Consider the following 14,422-nt stretch of genomic DNA (forward strand, 5'->3'; position numbering starts at 1 on the left):
GCCCCATATTTATTTACGAGATCTCTTAAAATGTAATTTTGATAATCCATCGGCTCCTTCTGTATGGAGAAAGGGAAAGTAAGGAAGAAGGGAAAGAGATCAAAAGACATAGAGTTGAGTCAGATGTTAAGAAGCTTTCCGTCATTCAAAGACACTTGTGGCTTTCCCGTAGAATGCCAAACGTTGCCCTCACATGCTGGGGAGTTCACAATCTGATGGAGAAGACAAGTGAGAAGGCGCAGATTGTTGTAAAGCTTTGTATTTATTGTTTTTTAGTCTCTCAGTCATGGCCAACTCTTTTGTGACCCCAGGGACTGTACCCCACAAGACCCCTCTGCCCATGATATTTCCCAGGCAACAATACTGGAGTTGGTTGCCATTTCTTTTTCCAGGAGATCTTCCTGACCCGGGGATGGAACTGAGGTCTCCTGCACTGACAGGAAGGTTCTTTACCACTGAACCACCAAGGAAGTCCATTAAAAAGCTTAGAGTGGTGTTATGCAACCACATACAAGGTACCATGGGGGAGATTACCACCAACTCCACCTGGGAAATTGCTCTTTTGTTTGGAGAATCCCATGGACAAATGAGCCTGGCAAGCTACAGTCCATGAGGTTGCAAAGAGTCAAACACAAGTGACAGGCTTTCACTCGCTCACTCACTAAGGTGAGAAGAAATTTCTGAGGTAAAGAAGGGGTGAAAGAGTATCCCAAGCTGGGGGAAAGAGCACATGCGAAAGTACTGAGGCATGAAAGATTATGTTATCCCCAAGACACAATGAGAAGCCCCATCCTGCAGAAGTCTGGGGTGCTTGGGGTGAGGAGACGGTTGAGAGACAGAGCTCGACAGATGAAAAGTAGGTCATAGCCAGATTTGTGAAAGTCTGGAGAATCAATGTATGGGATTTAGAGATATATCCTAAGCAGTGAGAAGTCAGCGGTAATTTCAAAACAAGACAGCCCTGTGGTCAACTTTACTCTTTCAAAAAGAGTCTGTTTGGATTGAGATGAAGAGAGATTGAAGGAAAAGACAGGCTGAGAGGCTCCAGTTTGGTGAGGAATGTTGAGGACAAGGATGCACAGAAGACAGATATACTGAGATATACTGATGAGTACAGAACTAGGATGAAGCGGCATGGCTTGGGAATCAGAGGATATAGCACCAGTTGACATGAAATACAGACCACGCGAGGAATGGGACACTTAGCCAGGATAGGGGACATTCCAGGGTGAGGCGCTACCAGGACATCCAGGTGGATGGCAGATCACTGAAAACAGAGATCTGGAGCTTGGGGAAGGCACCAAGATAAGGGAACTAGAGTTGACATTTTCCAGCATATAAATAGTACCTAAGAAGTTATAAATAAAATTAGGCCGCTCAGGACATGGGCCAGTATAATACAGACAGAGGAAAATGAGCTCTGAAACTGAGGGTAGTTTTTAATTTTATCAAGGGAGTAACTCCCTCTCCTTTTCTGGAGGCTGTTTTTTTTAAATGGCCAGATCATATTTTCTTAGTGTAGGTCGAGTAGCTATCCTAATAGGCAGAGCTGTGAGGCTGGTACTCTTCCATAGACTTCAAGTAGCTCTCCAAGGGAGGGCACCCAGCTCGTTAGGAGAGCAATCAGACATCTATACTCCTCAAGTTCTGTTGAAAAAGCACCAAACAATGACATTAGCAGGAGGCCTCCTCTCCATCTGGGGAAAGAACACGCAGTGTCCGCAGGGGACCAGTGTTGTGTTTGTGTTTGGAAGAAGCAGAGGCGGGGAGCTGGGCTGCGTTCCAGCATGAAGTGATGTCTCAAGGCTGTTTAAAACACATCAGAAGCTATGAGTGTTGCTTTGAAAGAGACAGAGACGTGTCAAGAAGAAGCGGCAAGGAACTGTGTTGATGTCCAAAATGTATAAACATAAAGTGTTGAGACTGCCAGCTAAATTTAGGTGTGGATGAATGACACCAGGTGTCAGCATGCTGCAGGGCTTAAAGAATTAAGACAACAAAGAGAGTGAGAGAGAAAGGAGAAGGGCAGGGAAGAGAGGAATCCTGAAAAGGAAATAGGACAGGACGAAATAGAGTAGCCAGAAAGAACACATATTGCTGGTCCGAGTCTGACTGTGAGCACAGGGGCCAAAGTCACTGAAACAGACAAGCACAGAGGATGACAGAGAGTGTGAGGGAGAGGAGAGATCAAGGGCATGGTGTTTCTTAGAGTCAAGAGTAGAGATACACAGTCGAATAGAAAGTAAAGGCTGTCCCTGAGTCAATACATTTTTGACCCAATGCAACAGACTCGAAGTCAGAAGGCCTCCGCTCAAACACTGAGCTTTCACACTGAGAGAGTCTTAATTCACTTGGATTTTCGTTTTCTTTTGTGTAAAGCAAAAATAAAGATACCAACCTTTCTGGGATGTTTGAAAATCCAATAAGATGATAGATATAAAATTTCCAAGAGAAGAACAAACTAGGAGTTTGGGATTAACAGATACACACTACTACATATATATATACATATATATATAAAATAAACAATAAGAAACTACTGTCTAACACAGGTAACTATACTCAATAGCTTATAATATTCCATAACGGAAAAAAGTCTGAAAAAGAATACACACACACATAATAAAATCACTTTGCCATACACCTGAAATTAACATTATAAAGCAACTATACTTCAGTTTTAAAAAAAAAGTTCCAGTCTGGGCATATAAGACCAGATTGTGAAGGGCTTTGTGGTTTTGGCTGAAATGGAGGTAAAATCCTACCGGGATCCAGCCCCGGCGGAGTGTCCCTTCAGATGAGCAGCGTTGGCAAAGAAAAGAAAGCAAGTCTTGGTTGAGTGTAGGATCAAGAGTACTTTATTCTTTTACATCAGTGCCTATATACCCTAAAAAGAATAATCCTTTAAAGAGGTTTAAGGAGGGGGGAATGATAAGATTGTACCAGGTGCATAATCATGGGTTACATCATAAATAACTTTCCAGAACAGTCAATACCTACACATAACTTTTCAGTGGCAGCAGCTAGTCAACTGTGAAAAGCCATCCACAAACCTTATCTTGGGAAGCTCAGCCCCGGGTGGACTTAGCTCTGGTATGTAATCTTAAGGGTCAGAGATCTCATGAATTCCCTCCTGATCACACCCTAAGGAATCTTCTCAATCTCATAATGGACTCTATCTACTTTTGCTTATGGGATAGATAGGCCTGTTTATTGGGACCCATGTGCCCCCAGGGACTGTGTTGCTGCCATGCAAAGGTTTCAAGGAGGGATTTTAAGTAAGAGTCAGACTAGTTTTTAGGGAACATAGAAGAATGCCAAGCATCAGAAGATGAAAGGACGAAGTCCTGGGAGTGGATGGTGGAGCAGTCTTGAGAAATCCCCAGAGGTCCGGACGCCTTTGCATATGGAGCGGTCCCAGAGGTCCGGACGCCTTTGCGTGCCAGCTCCTTGAAACCAGACCTTGTCATGGGTGGGGTTTCTTTTGCCAGCTCCCGACAAAATCCAAAGGATTCACTAGAGCCCCAAGAAGGAAAAAATGAGAGGAAATTTACCTGTGTCATGGATTGAATTAGGTACCCCTCCCCCAAGAGATAAGTACCTCAGAAGGTGACCTTATTTGGAAATGAATTCTTTATAGATTTAACAATTTAAGATGAGATCACAAAGGTGGGATCTACTCCAATATGACTGATATCCTTGTAAAAAGGGGAAATTGGGACACAGACATGCACAGAAAGAAGACAATGTGAAGACACGGAGCAGACCACGTGAAGACAGACGTAGAGATTGGAGTTCTGCTGCCAGAAGCCACAGGACCCCAAGAATGGATGGTCGCCACCACAAGCTAGGGGTGCAGTCTCTTCTACAGACTTGAGGGAAGCATGACCCTCCCAACACCTGGGTTTTGGGCATCTGGCTTCTAGAAAGGGTGAAACAATAGATTTCTGACATTATAAGCCAACCAGTTTTAGGTACTTGTTATGCAGTCCTGTTGTTGTCGTTCTGTGGCTAAGTCATATCCGACTTTCTGCAACCCTGTGAACTGCAGCACGCCGGGCTTTCCTGTCCTTCACCATCTCACAGAGTCTGCTCAAACTCATGTCCATTGAGTCGATGATGCCATCCAACCATCTCATCCTCTGTCACCCCCTTCTCCTCTTGCCTTCAATCTTTCCCAGCATCAGGGTCTTTTCCAATGAGTCAGCTCTTGGCATCAGGTGGCCAAAGTATTTCAGCTTCAGCATCAGTCTTTCCAATGAATGTTCAGAGTTGATTTCCTTTAAGATTGATTGGTTTGATCTCCTTGCAGTCCAAGGGACTCTCAAGAGTCTTCTCCAGCACCACAGTTTGAAACCATCAATTCTTCAGTGTTCAGCCTTTTTTATGGTCCAACTCTCACATCCATACATAACTGTGGAGAAACCATAGCTTTGACTATATGGACACTAGTGAGCAAAGCGATGTCTCTGCCTTTTAATATGCTGCCTAGGTTTGTCAAAGCTTTTTTGCCAAGGAGCAAATGTCTTTTAATTTCATGGCTGCAGTCACTATTTGCAGTGATTTTGGAGCCCAAGAAAATAAAATCTGTCACTGTTTCCACCCCCCCCCCCCCCACCCCGCCATTTGCCATGAAGTGATGGGACCGGATACGATGATCTTCGTTTTCTGAATGTTGAACTTTAAGCCAGCTTCTTCACTTCCCTCTTTCACCCTCATCAAGAGGCTCTTTAGTTCCTTTTCACTTTCTGCCATCTTAGTGATATCATCTGCATATACGAGGTTGTTGATATTTCTCCCAGCCATCTTGATTCCAGCTAGTGAGTCATTCAGCCTGGCATTTTGCATGATGTACTTGCATATATGCAGTCCTAGGAAACATAATATCTAAGATTAGAAAGAGATCAGGAGGAGTCTCACTCACTGCCAAGTTTCAGCCAGAGGACAGCTGGGCTTTGCAGCCCTGTATGCGGGCCCTGCTCGGGAGTCTCCTGACTCTGCTCAGTGAAGTGCCAACACCCCGAGTATTTGAGGGGGGACCACGGGCAAGCTGGGAGGAGCAAGAAGGGGAAATGGTAAAGCAGGCCCCAGGCAGGCAGAGGATGGGCTGCAGAAGGTTATTTTCTTTCTTTTTTCTTTTTTGTTATTTTATTTTCTTATTTTTTGGAAGTGATTTTCTATGAGGGACAATTCCATTCTACTGAGGAACAAGACAAAATATAGAATAGGGTGTCATTTGTGTCCTTTAAAAAAAAAGTCATCGCATTCACGTTATTCTGGCAGAAAACTCAAAATAGAAACACGGGTCACGTCTCCTTACCAGATTACTAATAAGGCACACGGAAAGCTGGGAAATCAGGAAACAGAGAAGCATTTATGACAGAGGGGTATTTGAAAACTCAGTAGTTAAACTCAAGCTTAATTTTTACATTATTCAAGAACGGCTTTATTCACCTGAAGGAAAGGGAAGGGGGGCTTCATCTATCGTGTGGGGCTTCGTGCCAGGCCCTTGCTAAGCGTGGAAACTGGGCCCTTGTTTAATCTTCTCAATGGTGCTGTTTACAGGCGGGGAGCAGAGGCTCTGAAAGGTCAAGAAATACGCCGAAGCTGGTGAGATCCAGGGCTGGGATTCATATCCTGATACGCCCGACTCCCCACAGACAGGAGCCTGGCAAGCTGTAGTCCACAGGGTCAAACAGAGTCAGACAGGACTGGACAACTTCGCACACATCCATGTAAGCCCGGCTCCAAAGGCAGGCTCACCTCCCCGCCCTGTGCGGACCTGTAAGGATACAAATTAGAATGAAGATTCTTAGGCATCTGAACATTCAGCAACAGACATGGACTGAGGCAGGGTAAAAGGAGACTGTGAAGGGCTCTCGCTGCAGCCGTCCCACTCAGACCCTGGAACCCCAGCATGGGCCCTGGCTCAGCTCCTGGTCGCCCCGAAGGCTGTTTGATGTGTATGTGCCTTCCTCTCCCTGGGGGGAGCCAGCTCTCCACTGGGCCAGCGCACAGCTGGGTGGCTTTCAGGGGCCACCTGGGCTCACCAGCACGTCCTGTGACAGAGCTAAAAGCCCGAGGACCCAGGCTCCGCTCCCTGGAGACTCCAGCCCCATCCCCAAGCCAGGTGTGTGCGCGACTCCACATCCTCAAGTAGCTCATTACAATCAGGAGTTGAATAGTAAAACAGAAATTAAATTGACACTTTGAAGCATTCATCTGAGCACAAATTAATATTCATCAACATCTGCTATTTGTTCAGGTGAGTTCAGCTTCAACAACAAAAACCCAGCACACGTCCTACGTAGGAACGGCGTGGACCAAACACAGCGGTGGTCGGGACTCAGTCCTCTGTGCGCAGCTGGCGGGACAGGCCGGCGCCCTGCAGAAGCAGCATTGGCGACAGTCCTCCCCGCGGCACCCTGAATGATTTTCAATACATCATCTCTATTTGGCCCCTTTTTTTCCTCATGGATTTCCAGATCTTGCTCTTCCTTCTCAGAAGGGACGGAACAGGAAGCTGGATGATATTTATCTCATCTCAAGTCTTGGCTATAGGTGCTGTCCCTGTTGTCTGCCATTTGACCATCGTCCTCGGGGCTGGAGGAATTTCCTTGCTGGAAAACGACAGGCTAAATCTCAACATGTGTGCGGAGAGACGTTTGTAGTGGGGGCGAGATGGGCCAGGGGAATCAAAGAGATGGGTATAGCTCCTCACAGATGGAGAATGAAGCCGTTAGACAGTAAGAGCCTGCATTGAGACAGCCAAGGAGGGTGCTCCATGCATAACACAGGAAGCAACATTGAGTCAACAACATCTTTGGGGCAAGGGAATATTTTTAGCTCACATCTAAACTAACAGTAGCTCTTTTCCTGCCAAAAAGCCAGAACAACTTCTCAAAGCCCTCCCACGACTACAGACCAGGGCAGACCTGAGGGATACTTCGAGACAAGATCTGTTCCTTGAGCAAAACAATGGCTTGCCAAGAGCACTTCAGAGACTGTTTCTTCTTGCATTCCAACATTTCTCCTCTCTCAGCCTCAGATAATCGAAACACAGTCCCTAAAGTGGTAGAAATGCAGTTCATGAAGGTAATAAACACATCAAGAGACCGCAAGTTCCACAAACCTTGGGAAAAATACTGTGAAGTTTGCTTGAATCTAGCAACGAGATTATTCCTATGTTGAGTGAGTAGTGAGGGAAGGATTTTGCACTGTGGTTTATACACTATGAGTGGCAGGAGTGTATACCAGTTAAGAGCAAGGACTTTTAAATAGACTATGAGGTAAATTCCGACTTTGTCACTTACTGTCTGGGCGACCTTGGGTGACTCAGCCTCTCTGTGCTTCACTTTGCCCATCTGTAGGATGGGAATATCATGCTTATTAAATGAGTTTAAACATTTTAAGTGTTTGAAACAATTTCTGCAACCCTGTAAGTACCATATAACTGTTAGTTATTATCATAAACTTAATCATGGAAGTTGTGCATTCAAAAATCTCTGGTAATTCTATCAATAGAGATTGAGATGGCTGAAGGTGTAACGTGAGTGAGGCAAGGCTGGAAAAGGTCAACCCATTAAATCCAATCGATGAATTTGCTGAATTGTTAAATCAAGTTCCACAGGGTACCTGGACTTGAGATATGGAAATTATTCAAACGTGAATCCCACAAAGGTAATACAGCTACATACTACACAATGCCTGGATCCTCAGGTGGCCTGTTACCTCTCTAGAGAACTGGGTTTCTTCCCATGGGACCTCCTCGGTCCTGGCAGTTTAGGACTCCAAAGACCAGTGTCCCAGGAGACCCAAGTGGAAGCTCACACCTTCTCCGACCTAGCCTCTGGTCTTAGGAATCGTCTTGAGACAGGCTGGGGCTCGGGATCCCTTACTGCAGTGCTGCAGTGCTGGCCCCTGAACATACCTCTCCTCGAGTGTCGCTGTTGTTGTCCTAAGTCTTCTCCGACTCTTTGCAATCCCGTGGACTGCAGCACGCCAGGTTTCCCTGTCCTTCACCATCTCCTAGAGCTTGCTCAAACTCTGGTCCATTGTGTCAGTGATGCTACTTAGCCATCTCACCCTCTGTCGTCCCCTTCTCCTCCTGCCTTCAATCTTTCCCAGCATCAGGGTCTTTTCCAATGAGTAGGTTCTTCATACCAGGTAGACAAAGTATTGGAACTTCAGCTTCAGCATCAGTCTCAAAACACAAAGGAGATGTAGGGGATGAAAAATAACTGCTTTCATGTTCAGTTAGGGAAAACTCTGGACAAAAGATACAAAAAGACCCAAAAAACCCCAACTGCCACTTTTGAAGAGCCTGGAGCAAAACCAGGGGGTCGGGAGCAAAAGCAGGGTACTGCGCATGCCCCCTACACAGAACACTACCTCGGGGGTACCCTGCCCCCCGGAACACACCCCTAGCCTCCCTCCCTCCATATAAAGAACAAACAGCCCCCGCTCAGGGCGTGAGCAAGCAAGGGCCTCTGCTCTCTGTTCTCAGTACCCGCTGCTGTAGCAGGGGCCCTAATAAGGTCTTGCCTGAAATTCTTGTCCGGCCTCTAGTCAATTTCTATTGACTAGGGAGGCCAAGAGCTCCATCAGTAACAATCTTTACTGCTGCATTACAAATGAGTCACCAGTTCAACCCAGATTCAGGGGAAGGAGACATAGACTCCCACCTCCAGAGGGAGGAGTCAAGGAAACCCCAGACAAGTTTTAAAACCACCACAAAGAGTTAAACAGTTAGAGAAGGGAATACTAAGAAGAGCCCTGGGGCACTGCGACATTTAGAACTTGAGGGGAGAAGGAAGAACTAGCAAAAGAGACTGAGATGAAGGTCTCAGAAGAACCTTTCTGCATAAAAAGAAAACCCCTGGGCTAGAGTGAGGTCATTGAAACCTAGAGAAGGAGCTGCTTCCAGAAAGTAGGAGTCCTCACTGTGTTTGCCAAATGCTCCTAAAGAGATTAGGGGCAGAGAAGATTCCATCTGATGATGGAGGAGAGGTCATCTCCATGAGGTGGTTGGGACTGAAGCCAACTTAGATTGGGTTGAAAAGAGACTCTGAGGAAAGGAAAGAGGCATCCACCACAACTCTTTGATGTGACTGTGCATGTTCTTGTATAAAGAGATCACCTGCGAGACACTAGGAAATTACAAAATCACAGAATCTTTGTTTAGAGGGTCACAAGAGGCATATACTTGAACGTTTCTGATCTTAGGGAGCTCGTTACTTCTCACAGAAGACCATTTCATAATTGCTAGAAAAGTTATTCCTTCTGCAGAACTCAGTTGCAGTGCCCACTGGTCTTTATCTGCCTGGAGCAGCAGACACGTGGTGTGACTCCAGAAGTCATGTGCCGCGTCAGGCTCTTTCCTCCGAGTGAATGCAGCATCTCCAGCACCTCAAGATTTCCAGGCACTTTCTGGGCTTCATTGCTCTCCTCTGAATGTGCCCAAATTCATTCCTGTCCCTTCCGCCGTGTGTCCTTCAAAACCAAATTCAACATCCCAAGTGCTGTCTGAAGATGCCAACCCCCAGATCAACCATCACCCATGTGGCTGTTGCAGGCTTTTGTCACACTGCTGTCTCATACTGTAGAAACCAAGAGCCACCAGCCATCATCCACTTTGACTCTTAATCACCATCAAGATTTAAAAATGTTCAGTTACATTTGATGAAATAATCTCAACAGGTTGTTCTATCATAGCAAAGCTAGATTCTGCCAAGCTTCAGTTTCCTTAACCTTAAAAATGGAAATTAAAAGTGCCTGCCCAGGGGTATATCCCTGAGGACTGAAGTGTGAGAACTTCACAGAGCCTGGGACATACCAGCTGTTGCATAGATTTTAGTTCCTCTGCATTTCTCTTCTTTCAGTTCATCCTGATTATGGATAGCATTCAATCCACCAAAAACCTTGGTTCAATCATGTCACTGCCCTCATTGCAACTTGCAGTCACTTCCCCCTGAACAAGGAAAACAACCAAATCTTTGCATTCTCAGTCTCACCCTAACTTACATTTCAACCGCCGTATCTTAACTACCAAAAATGAACCCTCAGCACCCACTCTCCGCGTGACTTGCCCTGCGTAGTTTCTCTCCCTTCCTGCCCATCTCCGTGCTCCGGTTTATAGTGCCTTGCCTTCTCCGAGGATAGTCTCCATTCATCTCTGCCAATTAAAAGGCTGCAATTCCATTAAGAACCTGGTGGCCCAGTGATTAAGAATCTGCCTGCCAATGCAGAAGTCTTGGGCCCGATCCCTGATCCAGAAAGATCCCATATACCATAGGGCCACTAAACCTGTGGGCACAGTTACTGAGCCCGTGTTCTAGAGTTCACGAGCCACAGCTCCTGAGCCTGCATGCCACAGCTACTGAAGCCCGTGAGCCCTAGGGTGCACGTTCTGCAACAAGAGATGCTACCGCAGTAAGATGCACAGCGCAACTAGACAGTAGCCCCCACTGGCGACAACTAGAGAAAGCCCGCATGTGGCAATGAAGACCCAACACAGCGCCCCAGAAAGAAAAACAGAACCAGCTCCAGTACTTCTCCTCCAAAGACCTCAAAACGGGATCACTTAGGAAGAGATCACACCTTCCTTCCCAAGTCATGTTCACAGACTAATTGCATTTCTCATAAACTACTCGACAGATGCTATTTCTTGTGGCTGCTGTTCTTTACATACATATCAGAGGCACATGGCATATGATGCAATTACTATTTGTCCATGTGTTTATCTTCCCCACTGGCCTCTGAGTTTCTTAGGGGCAGAGACTACATCTTTATCTATTTTCTTTCTATCTCTAGCATCTGGCACACTGCCAGAAACCAGGTGCTTCTCAAATGACTAGAAAAAAATGAATGAATGAATGAATGAATGACTTCTCTTTGTCCCTAAATTATAAATCTTAGAATGTAAGAAAGACATCTTTATGTCTTTTACTAGGATTTGCATAGATCCTTGCAGTTATGAAATGCTTAGTAATATTTGATAAAAGTGAGTGGCTCCCCAAAATGGGAGTCTGGGGATGAACCGATTAGTATAAACCATGGAAATCAATACTTCAGCACAGCTCTGAACCCACATGTTTCATCTCATAATTAAAATGTTTTAAAGTTTCTTGAATTTTTCCCAGCCAGAAGAAATGGAGGGGGGTATAAATTAGGAGTTTGGGATTAACAGATGCACACACTACATACAAAATAGAAAAACAACAAGGAACTACTGCATAGCACAGGTAGCTATATTCAGTATTTTGTAATGACCTATAATGGAAAAAAATCTGGAAAAGAATATATATATATATATATACATATATATAAAACCCTTTCTGTATACCTGAAACTAGTGAATCAAAATGAAAGTGTTAGTCGTGTCTGACTCTTTGCAATCCCATGGACTGTAGCAGTCAGGTTCCTCTGTCCATGAGACTCTCCAGGCCAGAATACTGGAGTGGGTAGCCTTTCCCTTCTCCTGGGAATCTTCCCAACCCAGGGGTTAAACCCTGGTCTCCCATATTGCAGGTAGATTCTTTACCACCTGAGCCACCAGGGAAACCCCTGTGAATCAACTACACTTCAATTTAAAAAAGGAAGAGATGCATACTCTGGACAAAGATATATAAAAAGGGCCATTTTAGAGCACTGTATATGCAAAACCCATACATAACCAAACTAATTAGACTGTTAGTGAAAATCACCTTTCTTGTCTTTAATGAAACCAGGAAATGGGAATTGTAGAAGGCCTTAAGCCTTGCATTCTGAACAGAGGCAATGTCATTCCAATGAGAGACCTGGGATGATGTTTACAATCGTTAACAATTATAATTTCTGTGTAATGGGATTTGGAGTGACATTTTTTTTCTTTCTTCTTCACATCTTTTTTTTTTTGCTTGATTTCCTTATAATGAGCTCTTTTTTTAATATAAGTTCAATAGTTATTCTTCTTTTTTAAAATCTATGTAATATTTGAGAGAAGCTTAATATGTGCCATCTCTCATTTTTAAAAAATAGCACGTGCTACTTCTTATCTCTGCTGTTTACTTAAAGCCCTTCTACCTACTGAATTGCAAGCTCAGTGACCTTAGAGGGTAAACATTAAGCTGTTTAAACCTCCAGGGTACCATTAGAAAAACTATTCTACCTTTCCAAATTCCCTGCCCCACTGGGGCTGATGCACTTAATCAATTCTCAGGAAAATTGCATGAGCCAGAGAACCTTCTTTCCTTTTCACCCTCTAGAGAAAGGCCTTTTACATAATGTTAAATGGGTTGTTAATATTCTTCCCACACTAAGCAGCATCATTCATAATACAAATAATTGTGATAAATGGGAAGTTATACTGCTGTGCATATACAGTTTTTCCATATGTTTGGAAAGTCTTGAGACCACCCCCTACGAAATGATGCCAAGAAAGAAAAATGGAAATCATCTCCTACCTAATTTTTACCCTCTCCAAAGTTTTCTAAACCAAGCTGACCTTTAACAGAAGCCTCAAAATGATTACATGGTGAAGCCCACAGTCGTTATTAGTACACTGAGCCCGTGTTCTCTGGCAGCAAACGCCACGGCCCGCATGTGGGGACCATCTGAGGGGCAAGGGTAGAGAGAAGTCAGACAGGCTGGAAATAATGAGCCAGGGGCCTCTTGAGCATGCATGTGTCTAGGAGCAGCAGGCAAAACTCCAAATCTGTGGAATCAAGGCAATAAGGGCCATGTGCAGAGTCTGTAACCCCGTGAGAAAAAGGCGAGATGGAGTAGATGAACCGGCCAATTCGAGATACAGGAGCTAGAAACTATGTCCAGGAGAGCTGAGGCCGGGCACACACAAGAACGGGTCTCTGGCATCCAGAAATGGATGGAAGTTCAAAGGCCCACAGCAGAAACAAGAGGGGCAAAGATGTGAGTGTGCCTGGGCCCAGAGGGAGCGCTCTGGATGACTCCTGAATGTACAGCTTCGGGGTCTCCAGTCGGTTCAGTCCAAGTATCATCCCCATGGGAAGCGTTCTGCACTTGACCAGACTGATCTGGGAGCCCTCCTGTACCACTATGGTACCCTGGGTGTAGCTTTACCAAAGCACTTAATACCATACACCCCGAAGTGGATCTTTCTTATTTTTCTGGTCATGCATATTTTTTGTATTGATTTTTTTCAGCCATACATATCCGTGTATTTTTGATATATACATACGTCCCCTCCGTTGTGAAACCCCTCCCACCTCCCGCCCATCGCAGCCTTCGAGGCTGTTACAGAGCACTGGGTTGAGTTCCCTGTGCCACAAATTCCCACTTGCCGTCTATTTCACTGTGGTCGTGTATATGTTTCTATGCCACTCTCTCCGTTTGTGCCTCCTCTCCTCTTCCTACTGTATCTACAAGTCTGTTCTCTGTGTCTGCATCTCCAATGCTACCCTGCAAATAGGTTCATCAGTACCAACTTTCTAGAGTCCATGTGCATGTGTTAATATACAGTATTTCTCTTTCTCTTTCTGACTTACCACACACCAGTCAGAATGGCCATCATGAAATAATCTACAAACAACAAATGCTATAGAGGATATGGAGAAAAGGGAACCGTCTTGCACGGTTCGTGGTAATGTAAATTGATACAGCCACTATGGAAAACAGTAAGGAGACTCCTTAAAAAACTAGGAAGAGAACTACTGCATGTGTGTGTGTAGTTGCTCAGTTGTATTTGACTCTTTGGGACCCCATAGACTGCAGCCCATCAGGCTTCTGTGTCCACAGGATTCTCCAGGAAAGAGTACTAGAGTGGGTTGCCATTTCTTTCTCTAGCGGATCTTACTGACCCAGTGTTGGAACCCAGGTCTCCTGCACTGCAGGCCGATTCTTCACTGTCTGAGCTACCTGGGAAGTTAGGACTACCATATGACCCAACATTCCAACTACCATGCATATGCCCTGGGAAAATCATAACTGAATGAGACAAATGTACCCCAGTGTTTGTGGCAGCACTTCTTGCAATAGCTAGGACATGTGAAGTTAATTTACTTGCCAGTCTCCACCAAGAGATTGCAAATCTTCTAAGAGTGCATAGTATATCTTATTTGACATTGTCTCTAAGGGTCTAGAGCAGTACTTGTATAAAGTTCAAAAAAAAAATAGTAGCTGAATGAATGAATAACTGAATTTCAAGATGCAAGAAATATGGCTACCAATAGATAGGAGTCAATGTTCTAAAATAAAACCCTTAACAACATAATTCCATTTCGCCTGTCACCAAAAGTTTCAACTTTTTAGCATATAAAGTTATACCATATCAATAAATGCTTTCAGACACCAGCAATAGGCATTCAAAATGTCTAGAACAATAGGAAAAGTTCTTACCTCATATAACAAACGTCCTAAGAGAAAGTGACTCCAAGGCCTCAGGCACTTCTCATTTTCTGATCTAATA

The sequence above is a fragment of the Odocoileus virginianus genome, chromosome 8, assembly GCF_023699985.2.
Source record: "Odocoileus virginianus isolate 20LAN1187 ecotype Illinois chromosome 8, Ovbor_1.2, whole genome shotgun sequence".
Lineage (NCBI taxonomy): Eukaryota > Metazoa > Chordata > Mammalia > Artiodactyla > Cervidae > Odocoileus > Odocoileus virginianus.